The sequence below is a fragment of the Nyctereutes procyonoides genome, unplaced genomic scaffold (assembly GCF_905146905.1).
Source record: "Nyctereutes procyonoides isolate TBG_1078 unplaced genomic scaffold, NYPRO_anot_genome, whole genome shotgun sequence".
Classification (NCBI taxonomy): Eukaryota; Metazoa; Chordata; class Mammalia; order Carnivora; family Canidae; genus Nyctereutes; species Nyctereutes procyonoides.
The window spans coordinates 45098548-45114140 of NW_026575133.1; the positions used below are offsets into that span (position 1 = coordinate 45098548).

The 15593-nt window shown below is 40.5% G+C and overlaps 1 protein-coding gene across 1 annotated transcript in view; it reads right to left on the reverse strand.

Annotated features, from left to right (window-relative positions):
* COL4A3 (collagen type IV alpha 3 chain) overlaps nucleotides 1-15593 on the reverse strand; it is a 130077-nt gene that overhangs the window by 70192 nt on the left and 44292 nt on the right. The window lies entirely within an intron of this gene.

The window sequence follows — 15593 nt, forward strand, 5'->3', positions numbered from 1 at the left end:
AATTTTAAGTCATTTATGGAAACGATGAAGCCAACTTTCCTTTTTCTCAGAATAATGTAGAGCTGTGTCAGATGAAAGCGCCGTAACTGGTGAATGGAAAGTGGTCTGATGTTGACACATTTCTTACATTTAACATAATGCATATATATATATAATATATATATATATATTATATATATATATTATACACACACACATATGTGTGTATTAACTGGTCAGATCCCCTATAGGTGATTCGTAGGTTTTCTTTTCCTGCAATGATGTTCAAGATCGAGAAAAGATGATCAGTAACCCACTATGTGTCTTTAAGGAGAACAAACTAATTCACTGACGTACCAAAATGTTCTTAGTATAAAGCAAAACCAAAACAAAACAAAAATGTAGTTGTGAGCTGGGGAACTCTTATCCCATCCAAGCAGTTACTTGATACATTCTAGAACCTATGCTTAGGCCAACTCCAATGAAGGCTGATTTTTAAAAATGTCTCTGCCAGCAGAGGAACAAAAAAATAGTTTGAAATACTGAATTGAAAATGTGTTTTGACACACGTTCTGTGTTTATGTATCCATCTTTTTAATTTTTTTCTTCAGGTTAATATTAACGGAGAATGAGTTTGCTTTCCACAGGAAAAGAATATTAATTGACAGCAAAGGCAGGGCAAGTCTAGGACCTGTGCTGGCTGGTTGGTAGGAAAAATAAAAGAAGAAATTGCCTCAGATATTTCCAAAGTGGTGGGCTCTATTTATTTGTTCAATTGAAATGAAGTGCTCAAGCAAAATCATCTTTTGTTAAATATATTTCCTGAGCCTGGAGCAGTAGGCTATGCTGCCCTTCACGGAAGGGAAGTGTAGAGTAATTTTCAGACACCACATGTATATACACCTCACAATTTATAGCAACGGAAAGTGATTGACTGAAAAGGAAAATCTCTATTATCCCCAAGGGTTGGATATTTGGTATTTTTTAGAAGGCTAAATTTTTCTGACGTTCCTCCCAGATGTTTGGGGTCATTAAGTCACACCTTGACATAATGATTTAACTTTGTCTTTCTAAAATTTTAAACTCTTATGTTCATTTCAATCACATATTTACGTAAACTCTACAAAAGCAATAGTTGTCAAAGTGGGGGGTCCCCGGACCAGCAGCATCTGCAACACCTGTAAACTTGTCAGAAATGCAAATTATCGGTCCCACCCCAGATCCCCAGAATCAGAAATCCTGCAGCGGGGGGGTTGTCTCAGTATTCTGTTTTAATAGGCCTTCTGGGTGATTCTGATTCCATTGCTCTAAACTAGCACCTAAAGTCTGAGTCTGCAAGATAGAGCTAATTCTCTAAATGTTTCTGAACACTAGATCATTTGACACACTAATTTGCACATCTGTTTTTTGTTTGCCATGTCTTTTTTCCCCCGTCATTCCAAACAAGTAGCCAGGCTTTTGTGCCCTTCACTTTAGGGATGCTTTTGTCACCGAGCTGAAACAAAAGCTGTCTGAAGACAAGAGCCCTGGCTTTTGTTTCTGGTTTAAGCACCTGCTGATGGTTGGTCCCAAGAGTTGGAGGGGCAAGCATGCCTCTCCCACGCAGCATTTGGAGGGGGCAACAGAGCCTCAGAAAGGAGTCTGAGTCCTACACCCAAGGCACCGGATATTGGGCAAGGAAGTGCCACCTGCGCCAGGACCCAATGTTTGAGTTCACGTGGTCGTGGTGGGCTCAAGTGGACAAGGAGCATCTCTGACTCTTTTGTGTCCCAGATACAACACAGCACTTTCTGAGAATCTCTGGACCACAGAGAAGAGAAGGCAAATTACCAATCCTTTAACCTCTGGGAAGGTACAAGGAGATCATGAGACAGGCCTTATTTTATTTCTTGCAGTAGAAGCTATACGTTACTAGAAATCTTTCAATGTTAGCTTGAACAAGTTGTGTTTGCCCCCAGATGAGATGAGGCCCTCCTTCTTATTTGCTCCCATGGACCACTTGTAGTTACACAAGTGCATTTGTATTTAACCAATTTGTCATTTAATGATTAATGTATATTTTCCCTGGGTGCCCGTAAGGCCTAGGAGGGAAGGAATTCACATCAGTTACCCTGATGTAGAAGAGATATCCTGGACAAATGCTTGTGGATTGATTAAATGGATCCATGGGTAGGTGGAAAACTGGCAATTTGTTAACATCCAATTTGGACCTGGAATTTCAAGATATATGAATTATATGACTACTGTAGCGCTGTCGTGACTGAGATATTTTCTCTAGGCATGAATTATGCACAACTGTGGTTGAAGAGGCAAAAAAAAAAAAGAAACTAGAAGCCTTGGCTATTAATTATTAACTTAAATAATTAATATACAAATAATATATAATATATAGAAAATATAAAATTATTAATATAAATATATTAACATATTTAACATATATTAATATATGTTAAAATAACACAAGGCTAATTACTTGTTAGTTGCTTGGAATGAAAAATATTTTTTAGAAAATTTTAAGCCCTCTGAGTTGAAAAACAGTGCAATGAACCCTTATATCTTCTCATCTAGATATGCCACCTGTTACTGTCTGTCTCTCTCTCTCTCTTTCCCTCCCTCTAACACAAATACACACACATGTTTTTTGCCAAACCCTTGAAAAGTAGACTGATGACACCATGATACTTCACCGCTAATGCCTGTGGATGCATCTCCCCAAAACAAGGGAATGTTCTTATCCATTTGAAACATCATTCCTGAACCTAAAAAGTCAACACTGATGCAGTCACTTAGGTTACTAGTTTTAAAGTTAGATCTGCAGTTTTATGCAAGATTCTTGATGACCATTAGTGAATGGAAACCTGTTTAATTTCCAGCAAATCTTTCATTTCAGACCCGGACTTAGTCTCAATCAATGCTTTTACCTGTAACCAATACATGAAGTTTGATCTCAACCAGTTGCTCTCATGGTTCCAACAAAGAATCCTTAGGACTCCCATGGGTGGCATTCAGGGCTTGGATGTGGGGCTTTCTGTGTGTGACCATATTGTTCCCTTGAGTTCCCTGTTGCCCTAGGGTTTGGCTTCCCATCATCACCCACAGTGACCTTGCTCCCCCTTTTTGGTCATCAGAACCATGGTTCCTGATTTTTTATATTATTGTCCTTCAGTTTGGGTCTTGGAACCTTAGGGGTAACATGCTGAGCTTTTGTTGATATTTGGCTTCATCGTCTTTACATTAAGATAAAAGCTGTATTTGATGGTTCAAAACCAGCTGTTGGTTAACTGAAAAAAGTTCGTTAAAGCAAGTAATCAAAAACAAATGAACACACAGATAGATGAATGTTTTAGACATTTTATAACTTAAAATGTATACATGTATGCCACTTCTTCAATCTTACAAAATAGGGTCTTTTCTTTGGGAATGTCTGCTCTTGGAACTCTGTGACATCATTCTTGCTAAGTCAGATCATTGACCATTGTGCACCATTGACAATTTCAACTTCTGGTTTCTTTGAAACGGCCCAATTGCTGAAAGATGCTTATGGAACAATCTGAGTACATAGTCCTTCTTGATAGTAAACCATGTTTTTCTCTAACTTCTTAAATGTTTTCTCACCCATACTTAATTGAATAGCAGTTCTTCTATCAATTTTTTTTATCAAACCTTCCAACCAAGTTGTCACAGAAACACAAATCTAATGCATTTGTATTTAACCAATTTGTTATTAGTGATTAATGAAATCACTTTGTTACTATAATAAGTACAACTGGCAGAAACAACTAACTCCTGGCAATCGTAAAACTCCATCAGTGGAGTAGGCATATGCCAGTGTACTAAGGAGAAGCCCGTGGGTCTCAGGTGGACAGTGTCAGTGGGCATTGACCGATCTTTTGTAGAGCAAGTATGGAGAGTGCCAGTCAGTCCAGTAGTCACTCAAAAGGAGAGTCATTGAGAGAGGAACTACTGTCTGTCTATTCATCCACAATGTCACCCACATGCAGGTGGTCAGCATTATTGACAAGACTCCAGAGCTAGGTCCACAGCTGATTCTCTGCTTGGGTTAACAGAAATACTCCAAAACTGTTCCGGCTTTAACTTACAGTTAAAATGACAAGGCTTCGCAGGCCTATATATTTGCAAACTTGGACTGGCTAGCACTTCAGAGTATGTGATAATTTTGCTAACATGTGGATGCTCTACTTGATTGAATAAACTCAAAATTATATCAGAGCCACTCTCTGGCTTTTGTTCAACTGCTGCTTTAGAAGCAAGTGCTCCCATGTGATACATCTGAGAGCTCTTCACAAGGCCATGGAAATTAGGCACTTCACTTCTTTGGATGGTAATGGCAATAGCCTCAGACTCAAGATATTCATTTCTCTTAATTAAGCTGTTTTTCCTGAATTAATTTTGAAATTTGCAAATGTGCATGAATAACTCGAATAGATTATTTGGCTAAAAGATACAGTGGCTATGTTTTCATTATCATTGAGCTTGATCCACTTTTTGCACCCACTTTTGAACCACCAGGGAATGTTATTCCACGGTAGACTAGAACACAACCCATCACTTTCTATTCAAATGCTAAATCACTTAAAAACCAGTTTGGCCAAATGCTACTAATCATTAAGAAAGCATAACTGATAGATATTTCTTAGGCAACCATTTTATGTATTTTCCTCTTCCAATAATAAAGCACCTCTTAGTTTCCATATTTCTTAGTGAAGTAAGAAATCATTTGTCATGAGCAGAAAGCTCTTAATAATGATTTTATGGGTTTTCTCACCCTGCTAACCATTAATACAACAGGAAGTGATCCAAGATTAAATGTTGTTTTAGCACTTTTGCATATTAAATACTTGTGAGAATGCTTCATTTAAAAGTCACACGCATTTCTTTGCACAACCCACTTAAAATGCAAAATAAACTGTGATAGTAAAAAACCTTAATGGGTGTAGAAGTCCAGAAATAATAGTTCTTAGGCCAGATCTACATAGGATCTGTTCCCAAATGTGCTAGCTGTGAACTGGAGCTTTGGACAATTTACTTAATCCTTGCAAGTTACCCCTTCCATAAAGGAGGATATTAAGCTCTATCCTGCAGTGTTTCTGTGAAGAGGATTTGAGATGCTGCCAATAAGAAGCTTGCAGAGTGCCCTGCATTCAGTAAAAAACTCAGTCAACGGGGGTCGCCTTTCTCCCTTTTCTTGCTATAGTATCCTAGGCTGAAGGACACATACGCTACTATTTGATCCTTCCTAGCATCAGTCTCGTCTGGTCACCACCTTCCCAGATACTGCCTCCTGAAGTCGTTTGTCCAATGCCAAACCAACGGTCCTGATCCTAACAGCAACAGTAAGAGATTGAAAAGCATTTTTGTCAAACTACAAATGAATTAAATAGTATTTGTTAATAGTATTCTTAGAGTATACTGAGCATGTTAGTTGATATTATTCATACATGAACATGGATATAATTTGTTTTACTTGTTTAATACAATATTGGTTGGAAACCCCAATGGTTCTTGATACTTGGAAGGTGTGAAATCAAGTGTATTTTACAAAGGCGACAAGCACTTGCTGGGAGGTCTGATCAGCTGGCTCTCACACTCATCTCTTTATCTCAGCTCCCATTCTGCCCTTGGATCACCCATAAATCGCCCGCACATTGCCTTCTCTTCCCAGCAATGTGGCATAAAGGGTTAAGGATCCTGGTTCTGGGGCAGACTTCCTGAGTCTACATCCCACCTCTGCCAAGTCATGTGTATAACTTTAGGTGCTTTCTAGTGCCTCAGTTTCCCTATCTGTAAAATGGGTCAAGTGAGTTAATACTGGTAAAGCACTTAGAGGAGTACATAGCATGCTTACTGAGGGTTGTGAAGGAAACCAGAATATGTCACCCCAAATATGCCTCTCTGAGATAAAAATTATTTTGAATTGGAAGCAATGAAGAAGCAGTAAATGCAGAAAAGCCTCCCCCTTTCTGTGTAAAGGCAAGAAATAAATTCTCATTTGACTGGAGACAGATTCTCATTAGTCCAGAGATGATATCAGAGAACTCTGTGAATAAACCTTATCTTCCTCATCACCTCTTCACCATTTGTTATCTCTAGCCCAAACCCCGTGTCTTGTTAATTCTTCACAAATTTATTGCTTCTGGGACGCCTGGGTGGCTCAGCAGTTGAGCGGCTGCCTTCAGCTCTGCCTGATCCCAGAGTCCAGGGATCGAGTCCCACATCGGGCTCCCTGCATGGAGCCTGCTTCTCCTCCCTCTGCCTGTGTCTCTGCCTCTCTCTCTATGTCTCTCATGAATAAATAAATAAAATCTTTAAAAAACAAAAACAAATGTATTGCTTCTTCATCTAAAAGGTATAAAGCTTCCTGCTCTTGTCACCTTTGGATCTTCATTCTTTTGTGAAGGCTCTTATGTGCATGTAAAACTTTAATTAAATTTGCATTCTTTTCTCCTGTTAATCTGTCTTTGTCAGTTTAATTTTTCCACCTAGTCAGGGACCCTGAGAGGTCAAGGAGAACTTTTTCCTCCCCTACAGTTGTTGTGTGGGCTATCAACAGTGTGGGCACTTACTAATGTATTAGCTTAATATTGTTACTTAAATGCCCATGAATTGAGGGCTTACTCCGTTTTCTGGACTGCAAATAGAAACAATGTCTCACAGTTCCTCCCGGCACTGGCAGGCAGCACACATTTATCTTTTTACTCTTAAATCAAGAATCTAATTGTGCACATACATTCTTCTTGGTCATTAACAGGCCAGGAAATAATTTCCAAATAATCTTGGATGTCTCCTCTTCCTACCCTCAGAGCCCATATGGCCATCGTACGTGCATTCCGGTGGAACAGAAGTGGCCTTCCCTGTCTGCCCCCCAGCCTCCCTTCCCCCACGCCCAGCCCAGCCTGGTTTAGTGTAAGGGGAAGTTGGCAACGTCCAAAGCTGGTTAACACTCTACTGAGCAGGTCTGTTGATTCTGCATTATGATTATTGATCCTTTGCCCAGCCAATAGCCTGAGGCGAAAGTTTTTGTGTGTGAAAAGAGCTGACCGAGTGTGGCTTACTGAGCCAGACAGACTCCATGAGCTGCTCTTCACGGGGCCCCTCCATCCTGCGTCTGCCTTAAGCAACTGACCATGAGCCTTGGCAGCAGGCCCTCCAGTAAAGGAGAATGACACCCGTGCGCTGCTCTCGCGGTGGCCCCTTCTTCCCCGCCCAAGAGCTGCTGTCACCACACTTGGATATCACAGAAATCTCACTGGAGCTGCCACTTCCTATCTTTCAACCCCTGTCCAGAGAGACATTACTAGTCTAGACATCTAAATCAGCCACCCGTTTTTGTTTTTCTGGACGACAGCAAGCATGCAGATTACTGGCTCTGACAAAGAAGGTGGCAACCAGAGGTCTCTGGTACATTTGGGAATAAATCCGGTAAGAAAGTTTCATCCATCTCATGTAAGGCAGGACTGGGATTTAGATCTATAATCATTAACTCCAGGTGTGTTTGTTTTTTTTCTGGCCCTAAAAGGTTTCGAGTCCAGTAGGACCCAGAGGTCTTCGCCATCCACCTAAGATTAATGGACTCTGAAGGATGCCATGATAAGGAGGCAGTAGAGGAAATGAACTTCTCTCAGTCCTATGATGAATTCAGTAGTTAACATTTTTTGAGCAGTGACAACAAATGGCATTGCTCAGGCTGTCTGCCTTGTGTGCTACCTCCTTTGCACCTAATAAACAATTCTGTGAGGTAGGTACCAGTATCAGCCCTATCTTATAGCTCAGAAACTGGATATCAGGGGCTAGAGGTAGTTACGAATGGAGCTGGGGGATATGAAGCCAGGTGGTTTGACCCAGAGCCATATTCTCAGCCACTATGCTCTATTTAATTATTGGCTGGCTTGGTAAAAATCCACTCAGATGGATCTCTTCCCCTCACTCTGTCACTGTGCCCCCAACAATGGGATGTAAAATCCCAGTGATAAACATGACATGGTAGTTCATGAAATCTGCAGCATAAATCAAGAGTTGGTGTACTGCAGCTCACAGGCCAAATCCAGTCTCCTGTCTGTTTTTGTACTGCTTTTGAGCTAGGAATGGTTTTTATATATTCAAATAGTTGGAAAAATAAAAAGAAAAATAGTATTTTGTAACGTGAAAATTATATGAACCCCAAATGTCAGTGTCTATAAATAAAGTTTTATATTTTGCTAACAAAAACACCTGTGTGTGTTTCCTCCCTTGCTCTGTAGGCATCTGCACGATATCATTGATGTTGCCTCCTAGCCCACAGAACCTGAAATATTTCCTCGCAGACCCTTTACAGAAAAAGCTTGTTGAACCCTGATGTAATTTATCTTAATCATATTTTTTTCTGTGGCAATATAAAAGTTACATTAAAAAATTAAGATAGAGGGGCACCTGGGTGGCTCAGTTGGTTAAGAATCTGATTCTTGATTTCTGCCCAGGTCATGATCTCAGGGTTGTGAAGTCAAGCCCCGTACAGGGCTCTGCGCTCAGCCTCTACCCCTCTTCGTCCACTCATGCTCTTTCTCTTTCTCTCTCTCTCTCTAAATAAAGAAAAGTTAAAACAATTAAAATAGAAATGGGAGAAGAGATCAGTTCAGAGCTCCTGCAAGAGATGCTCTGCTTCAGAATGGCACACAGAAATCTCTCTCTTCCTCCTTCTCCCTCCCTTATATTCCTCTCCTTCCTCCCATCGTCCTTCACTCAAAGCATGGTTGGTGGGGAGGGTGCAGGTAATGCAAATTGTAGGTTGGAAGAATGCAGAAGAATGTCTAATCTAAAAGTTACTTATGTTTCAGACGTCACAGGGCAGCAAAATTTAAAAAATTAATGGAGACCAACATTGGATTGTTTTATTTATATTTTGATATATCAAGGCAATGACTATCTTCAAATACAAGCAAATCTATCCTCCCACCCCTGAGCCCACAGCAAATTTATCATCTACTCTTATCATTCCATAAGAAAAAGCAAGTTTATTTTTTTTAAAGACCTATCTATTTGAGAGAGAAAGTGCAAACTTTTGTCCACAAAGGGAGAATCAGAGAGAGTCTTAGCTCACTCCACACTGAGTGTGCAGCCTGACTCAGGGCTCGATCTCATAACCCCAATTACAACCCTGATCGTGACCCCAGCTGAAACCAAGAGTCGAGCACTTACTTACCTGACTCAACCACCCAGATGCCCCAAGGAAAAAACAATTTAAAACACTATAAAGGAAGCAAGTGAATGCTCACAGTCTACAGGATGCTCCTTTAAAGTGCATTTTACTTCGTAAGCAGTATCTACACTCTTTTTACTTTTCCCATTTCCCTTGGTCAGTGGAAGTCTACATTGTCCAACATAGGTGTGACTTTGGGAAGCACTGAACTAGTTATAACTGTCTCCTCTTTTCCACTCACATCCCTTCTGGTCAGCCACTATCTGCTTAGTGACCTACTGCTGCACAATTTTCTCTCTGAGCGGTGTCAGCAAGCTAATCTCATACAGCGTAATCCACACTAGTGAATTAATTTTTAAAAATACACCCTGTAACTGACACATTTTTTTACCAATGAATGCCTTTTAGCGCACACACACACACACACACACACACACACACACACACTCCTTCCATAAATGTCACAAGTGGTAGAAAATTTGAACTCCAGGCTGACAGATAAGACACATATTGGGGCAGAAGGGGCCGCTTTGCTTGCCTGCCTGGTTTGCCTATGCATGATGAGGTCTTTTAGAAAGTATCTTTGATACTATTACTTGTTTAAGAAAGTAGCTCGTATATAAAACTCATCTATTCCTTTTTCATTTCACAACCAGTGAAGAAGCACAGTCAAACCAGGCATGTCAGAGTTCTCATTGATCTCTCCAGGGATGCCACTTCGGATGGAGAAAGTCTGGAGAAGGAACCCTTAGCTCTTGTCCACATGGAAGATGATCCCAGGCCTTTCACCACTTCCAGGAGCTGTTACTTGGCTAATTATGCCAATCGTCAAGAGCAAATCTAAAAAGCGAATATAAGAGTTTTACATTTTTCAGCTTTGGGTTCTGGGAGAGTTGCTAGAAGTTTCCGGAAACCTCACACTGTATCACAAAAATATGAGACATTTTAAGGAAAAATCCATTTTCTATCTATGAACCTAAAAGTCATCCAAAAGGAACACAAGAAGTTGAAGGTCACCCATAAGACCAGGCCAGTTTTCCAAAAACCTTCTTTGGGTTTTTGGGAAGACTCTGATCTGATACTATTTGAAAATCTGGACACTACTTGGGTAACAATATTATTCTTAATAATAAGGAGAAAAAAAAACAGGTTCACTTATGTACGTGAAAGTTAATCCAGAAAGAGGGTTATTTAAATACTTTTCAATGTCTCCTCTGTGTGTGTGTGTGTGTGTGTGTGTATGAAAACCAGAATAAGATGATAAATAAAGAATACAAAATAATACCAACGCATTAGACAAGAAAAACAGGTAAATGGACAAAAACAGATGAAAATTGTCAATTGTTTGAAGCTGAATGGCCATCTTTATGCCAACTGGACAGGTACATTTATAAATACTTTGACACATACCTCTGTTTCAGTAAAAGATAAGACACAAAACCAGAAAATAAAAAAGACAAACTCAAAGATAAAAGTTAGATAAGACAAACATTCCTGGTGAGCAAAATGCAATGACAACACAAAGCAGTGGGAGGGACTGAGGCATCACATAGATGGACTGAGTCTAGAAGCCAACTGTGGTGCTTTAGAATTTGGCTCCTGTGCATGATGGGAGGGTGAGCCAAGAAAGACCATTTTCACATTATTTGGATTGGGATCATGAAGTATGCCCAACAGAGGCTCTTCCAAAAGGGTCGGTACACACAGAGGAGAAAGAAAAACAATAAAAATTAGAATACAGAGCTGTGGTAGCTAGCCTCCAAGATGGCCCCCAGTGATCCCTCCTCTTGGCAGCCATGCTCTTTTGTAGTCTCATCCCATATTTTCTTTTTAAAGATTTTATTTATTCATGAGAGACACACAGAGAGAGAGAGAGAGAGAGAGAGAGAGAGGCAGAGACATAGGCAGAGGGAGAAGCAGGCTCCATGCAGGGAGTCCGACGTGGGACTCGCTCCCGGGTGTCCAGGATCAGGCCCTGGGCTGAAGGTGGCGCTAACCCGCTGAGCCACCTGGGCTGCCCTCTCATCCCATATTGAACCAGGGTTAGTCTGTTTGACCATAGAATAGGACAAATATGATGCCATATCACTTCTGAGACTTAGTCATAAAATAGCATTGCGATATCTGCGCTGTCTTGGGTTACTGCTTTGAGGAAGCAATGGCCAGGTCAAGTCAAAGAGCCTTATGAAGAGGTATGTGTATTAAGGAACTGAGGCCTCTGGTAACAAATCTGTGAATGAGCTATCTTGCAGGCTAGTGTTTCAACTCTGTCAAGACTAAGATGCCTATGGCCCCAGCCTACAGCTCTGAACCCCATGAGGGACCTGGGGACAGTACCACCCAACTTAGCTGCTCCCAGATTCCTTAGCCTCCAAAAATGTATGAGATGATCAATGTTTGCCGTTTTAAACTGAAAAGATTTGGGGATGATCAATTAGGTAGTAATAAATAATACAGGGGTCCAACTAAAATGAAACATTTGATGGAAATGATAAAAAGAGAAATTCAGAAATCTCAGAAAATAGGGCAAAAGGAAAAGAGGTGTACGATGAGGAAAAAAAAGCTCAGAAGTTTTGAGGATCAATCCAGAATGTCCAGTATCTGACCAAATGGAGTTTCAAAAAGGTCAACGAGAGAAAATTAGAGGAAATGATCAAAGAAATCACATAAGAAATGATTTTTTTCAGTGAAGAAAATGAATATTGGGATCGATGGGGCCAACTGAATGTCCCTCTCTTACAAACACACACATCTGAGGCACATTGTCAAAGCATTCCAGAACACTGGGGACAACAGAGAAGATTCTAGAAGGAAACAACAAGAAGAAACAGTTACATACAAAGATCTTGGAATCAAAACAGCATTGGATATGTCAACAGTAATACCATGAGGGAGATATGGCATGAGGCCTTCAGAATTCTGGGGGAAATTGATTTTCAATGTAGACTTTTATACTTACCAAACGATATATTAAATTTGAGGAGACACAGATTATTTTCAGGTACATAATGAAGCAAAAATATTACCATCCTGGCATACTTCTGCGGTTAACTACTAGAGGATGTGCTCCACTGAAAAAAAAATTAATAAAAAAATAAAAAAGGAATTAGGTCAAAAACAGGAAGACCTAGCATCTAAGAGCGAGGATCTAACTCGAAATGATTATCTCAGGATGATCACGGTATAAATAACTCAGACTGGAGCCAGGGGGTGGCAGCCCCTGGTGGGGAGGACACCAAGAAAACTATCTGACAAGTGTGACAGTAGAAAAATTTAAAAGTTCAGGAAAAACAAAAGTTTGTCCAAGAAAGTTTACGAACCTGAAAAGCAGTGGCTTAGCAATGAACACAATTTCCAAAATCATATACTACTAATTTCACCTGAAGTTTTGATCTAAGCATATTGGGAAAATTTGAGGAAAAGGAAGGTTGTAGGTCACAGAAGTGTCCTCACCACCTGTGCTACAAGTCAATAGACAGTTTTAAAATAACTCTATAAGCCTGTTCTTTAGAATGTGACAGTAAATAAGTAGAAGAAATAGTTGGAAGACTTAATAGTGGTTGCCTCCTCGGAGGGGACTGTGGGGGAGGTTCAGCTGGGGGGACTTTGTTTTTGTTCCAAGTCTTTAATATTACAAGTATTTTGTTATTATTATTATTATTATTATTATTATGTTACTATCCATATTTTTTTTTACTTTGCTAAAAATTCACAATGAAAAAGAAAGTTCATCTCAAAACCAGAAAATTTCCTGTTAACTTTACATTTGAAGTCTAGTAATTTATTGTTTTCTCAATCTAAAAAGCATTCTAAGTTCATTGTCACTGATGTTTTTCTCCCATTTGGAAAATCACCAATCTAGCTTTGACTTCCCAGTAGGAAAAAAAAAATGCAGTAAGAATAAACAAGGGAAAATTTTAAAGAAAAATGATTGAATCGTTTGATGAAGAAACCTTTGGCTGATTCTCTGCCAGAGAAGGTCAATCCTGGAGGTTGCCTGACCTACCACTTGCTAGTGGTAAGGGACCAACAGGCTCTGCTGTTCTAAATCATAGGATATGAAGACTGCAAGAGGCCTCCAGGGTTCATCTGCCCAGATTTTATCTGGAGCTCAGAACCTCTCCTTTTCTCTTGGGCAGAGGAGCCAACTACATTTTAGGGAGACCAGCAAACTTACAAGCATACATGCCATTATACATGCTAGTTCCCCTGCCCACTGCCCTGGAGGATTGGAGAAGTGGGGCTCACAAACCTGTGGGCTTTGTCTCACCTGTGCCCACATCAGGGAGAATAACTCTTTATGGCTGAATTGGGCTGGGGCTCTATTCCTGAAATTATCTTCTCCCTAAAGTGAAGGACAGTAAAAGCTGTCTAATTAACGCTTTGATTGGGGCGGGACATAAGCCAACAAATCACAAACATAAAATCTCTCTAAAGGATAAGGAGAGAATCTGATATCCTGAGTTTGCTTTTTAAAATAAACCATAGAGGGATCCCTGGGTGGTGCAGCGGTTTGGCGCCTGCCTTTGGCCCAGGGCGCGATCCTGGAGACCCCGGATCGAATCCCACGTCGGGCTCCCGGTGCATGGAGCCTGCTTCTCCCTCTGCCTGTGTCTCTGCCTCTCTCTCTCTCTCTGTGACTATCATAAATAAATAAAAATTTAAAAAAATTTTAAAAAAAGAAAAAAAAATAAAATAAACCATAGAAATGTTTGGAATGTTTTTGTTGCATTTGTTACGATGAAGGTACTTCTTCGATAGCACCAGTTCAAATCAAATTGTGATTAAGAAAAATCTATTTAGGGGGATCCCTGGGTGGCTCAGCGGTTTAGCACCTGCCTTTGGGCCAGGGCGCAATCCTGGAGTCCCGGGATTGAGTCCCACGTCAGGCTCCCGCCATGGAGCCTGCTTCTCCCTCCTCCTGTGTCTCTGCCTCTCTCTCTCTCAATCTCTCTCTTTCTATGTCTATCATAAATAAATAAATAAATCTTAAAAAAAAAAAAAACAAAAACAAAAAAAAAAAGAAAAATCTATTTAGTTTCACAATATCCCAACTGAAAGTTAGGATAGTGGTTCTCAACTGTGAGTATACAAAGATTATCTTCTATCTTCCGTTAGAAGTCTTAATTTTTCTAGGATCCCAGGCCTAGAGTATAGTTCTGAGTGCCTGGAATCCGCATTTGCAACAAAGAGCCCAGGACATAGGGCCACAGGAGTTCCCCAGACCACACTTTGAGAATCAGCTTTACCTATTCAGCATTAAACAGAAATTGAGACTCCTCTGGAAAACTATTACACTTATGTCTATGGTATTCATGAAATAAGAAAACCGTATTTCTTTTTAGGATTAATTTTCAACCATAAATAAATTTCCCAAATTGTATTATGTCACTTCCCTGATTAAAATTGTTTGTTCATTCCTTAGGGCTGGCAGTGTCAAGTCTAAACTCATCAGCATGACGTACGAGGCTCTTTGTATTCTGGTCTCCCCTATTTCCCCAGCCTCGGAGGCCACTGGTCACCCCGAGCTCTCTCTTGCATTCCTGGGATTTTCCACATGGTCCTTCTGTGGCCTGAATGCCCACTTCTCAATACCCCTGACTCTGCTTGGCTAAGTTGTGCTCATTCTGGAACAGTTCAAAGGTTACCTCTTTCCAGAAGACTACCTTCCTAAATCCTCTAGGTAGTTACTTGCTCTCTCATCTATTTTGTGCATAACTGCTCTTATAACACCCACCTAATTGCATTGTAATTATTTGTTTCTCCATCATCTAACAAAGCTTCTCATAGGAAGTCACATTTTACTCATCTCTCTGTTCCTAGGGGAGGACAGTACACAGGGCAGGGGAGGAAGGGAGCAATTCTTCCCGGGGCGGTGGGGGGCGGGATTTTCCTTAGCTGTGTCCCATGACACCTGGGCTTGTTTGATTATAAAACAAAGCCCTCAAGATGTACCTGAGTGGTGGGGGGTGAGGGCCCCTGTATATGGAAAGGTATAAAGGGAAACGTAACAAATTCTCCCACCCCCCCCCCAGCAGAAGAAACAGCACATTACAAATATGATTGAAATCCTCTTGTCTCTGAATCTTCAATAAAATTTGTTCTGTAAAACTGCTTGATCCTGGGAAAAGTGGGCAAGCAGCACGCTGTCCTGCTCTGGTTCATGAGTGGAAGAATAATTGTGGAAATTGAGATGTGGGTGAGATTCAGTCTTCAGCAAGTCCAGGAAATCAGAAGGGGACTCTATCAAGAGAATGCAGGCCCCAGGGAATTTGCAGAAATCTTGGGCAGAATTTGGATTTCCCATGGATTTGAGATGGTATTCAAAGAATTTCAAGTAGTTTGAAAAATCAAAGGACAGGATACTCCTACATAGCAGTGGGACTGCAGTCGCAAATAGTAGATGTTCAATAAATATTGA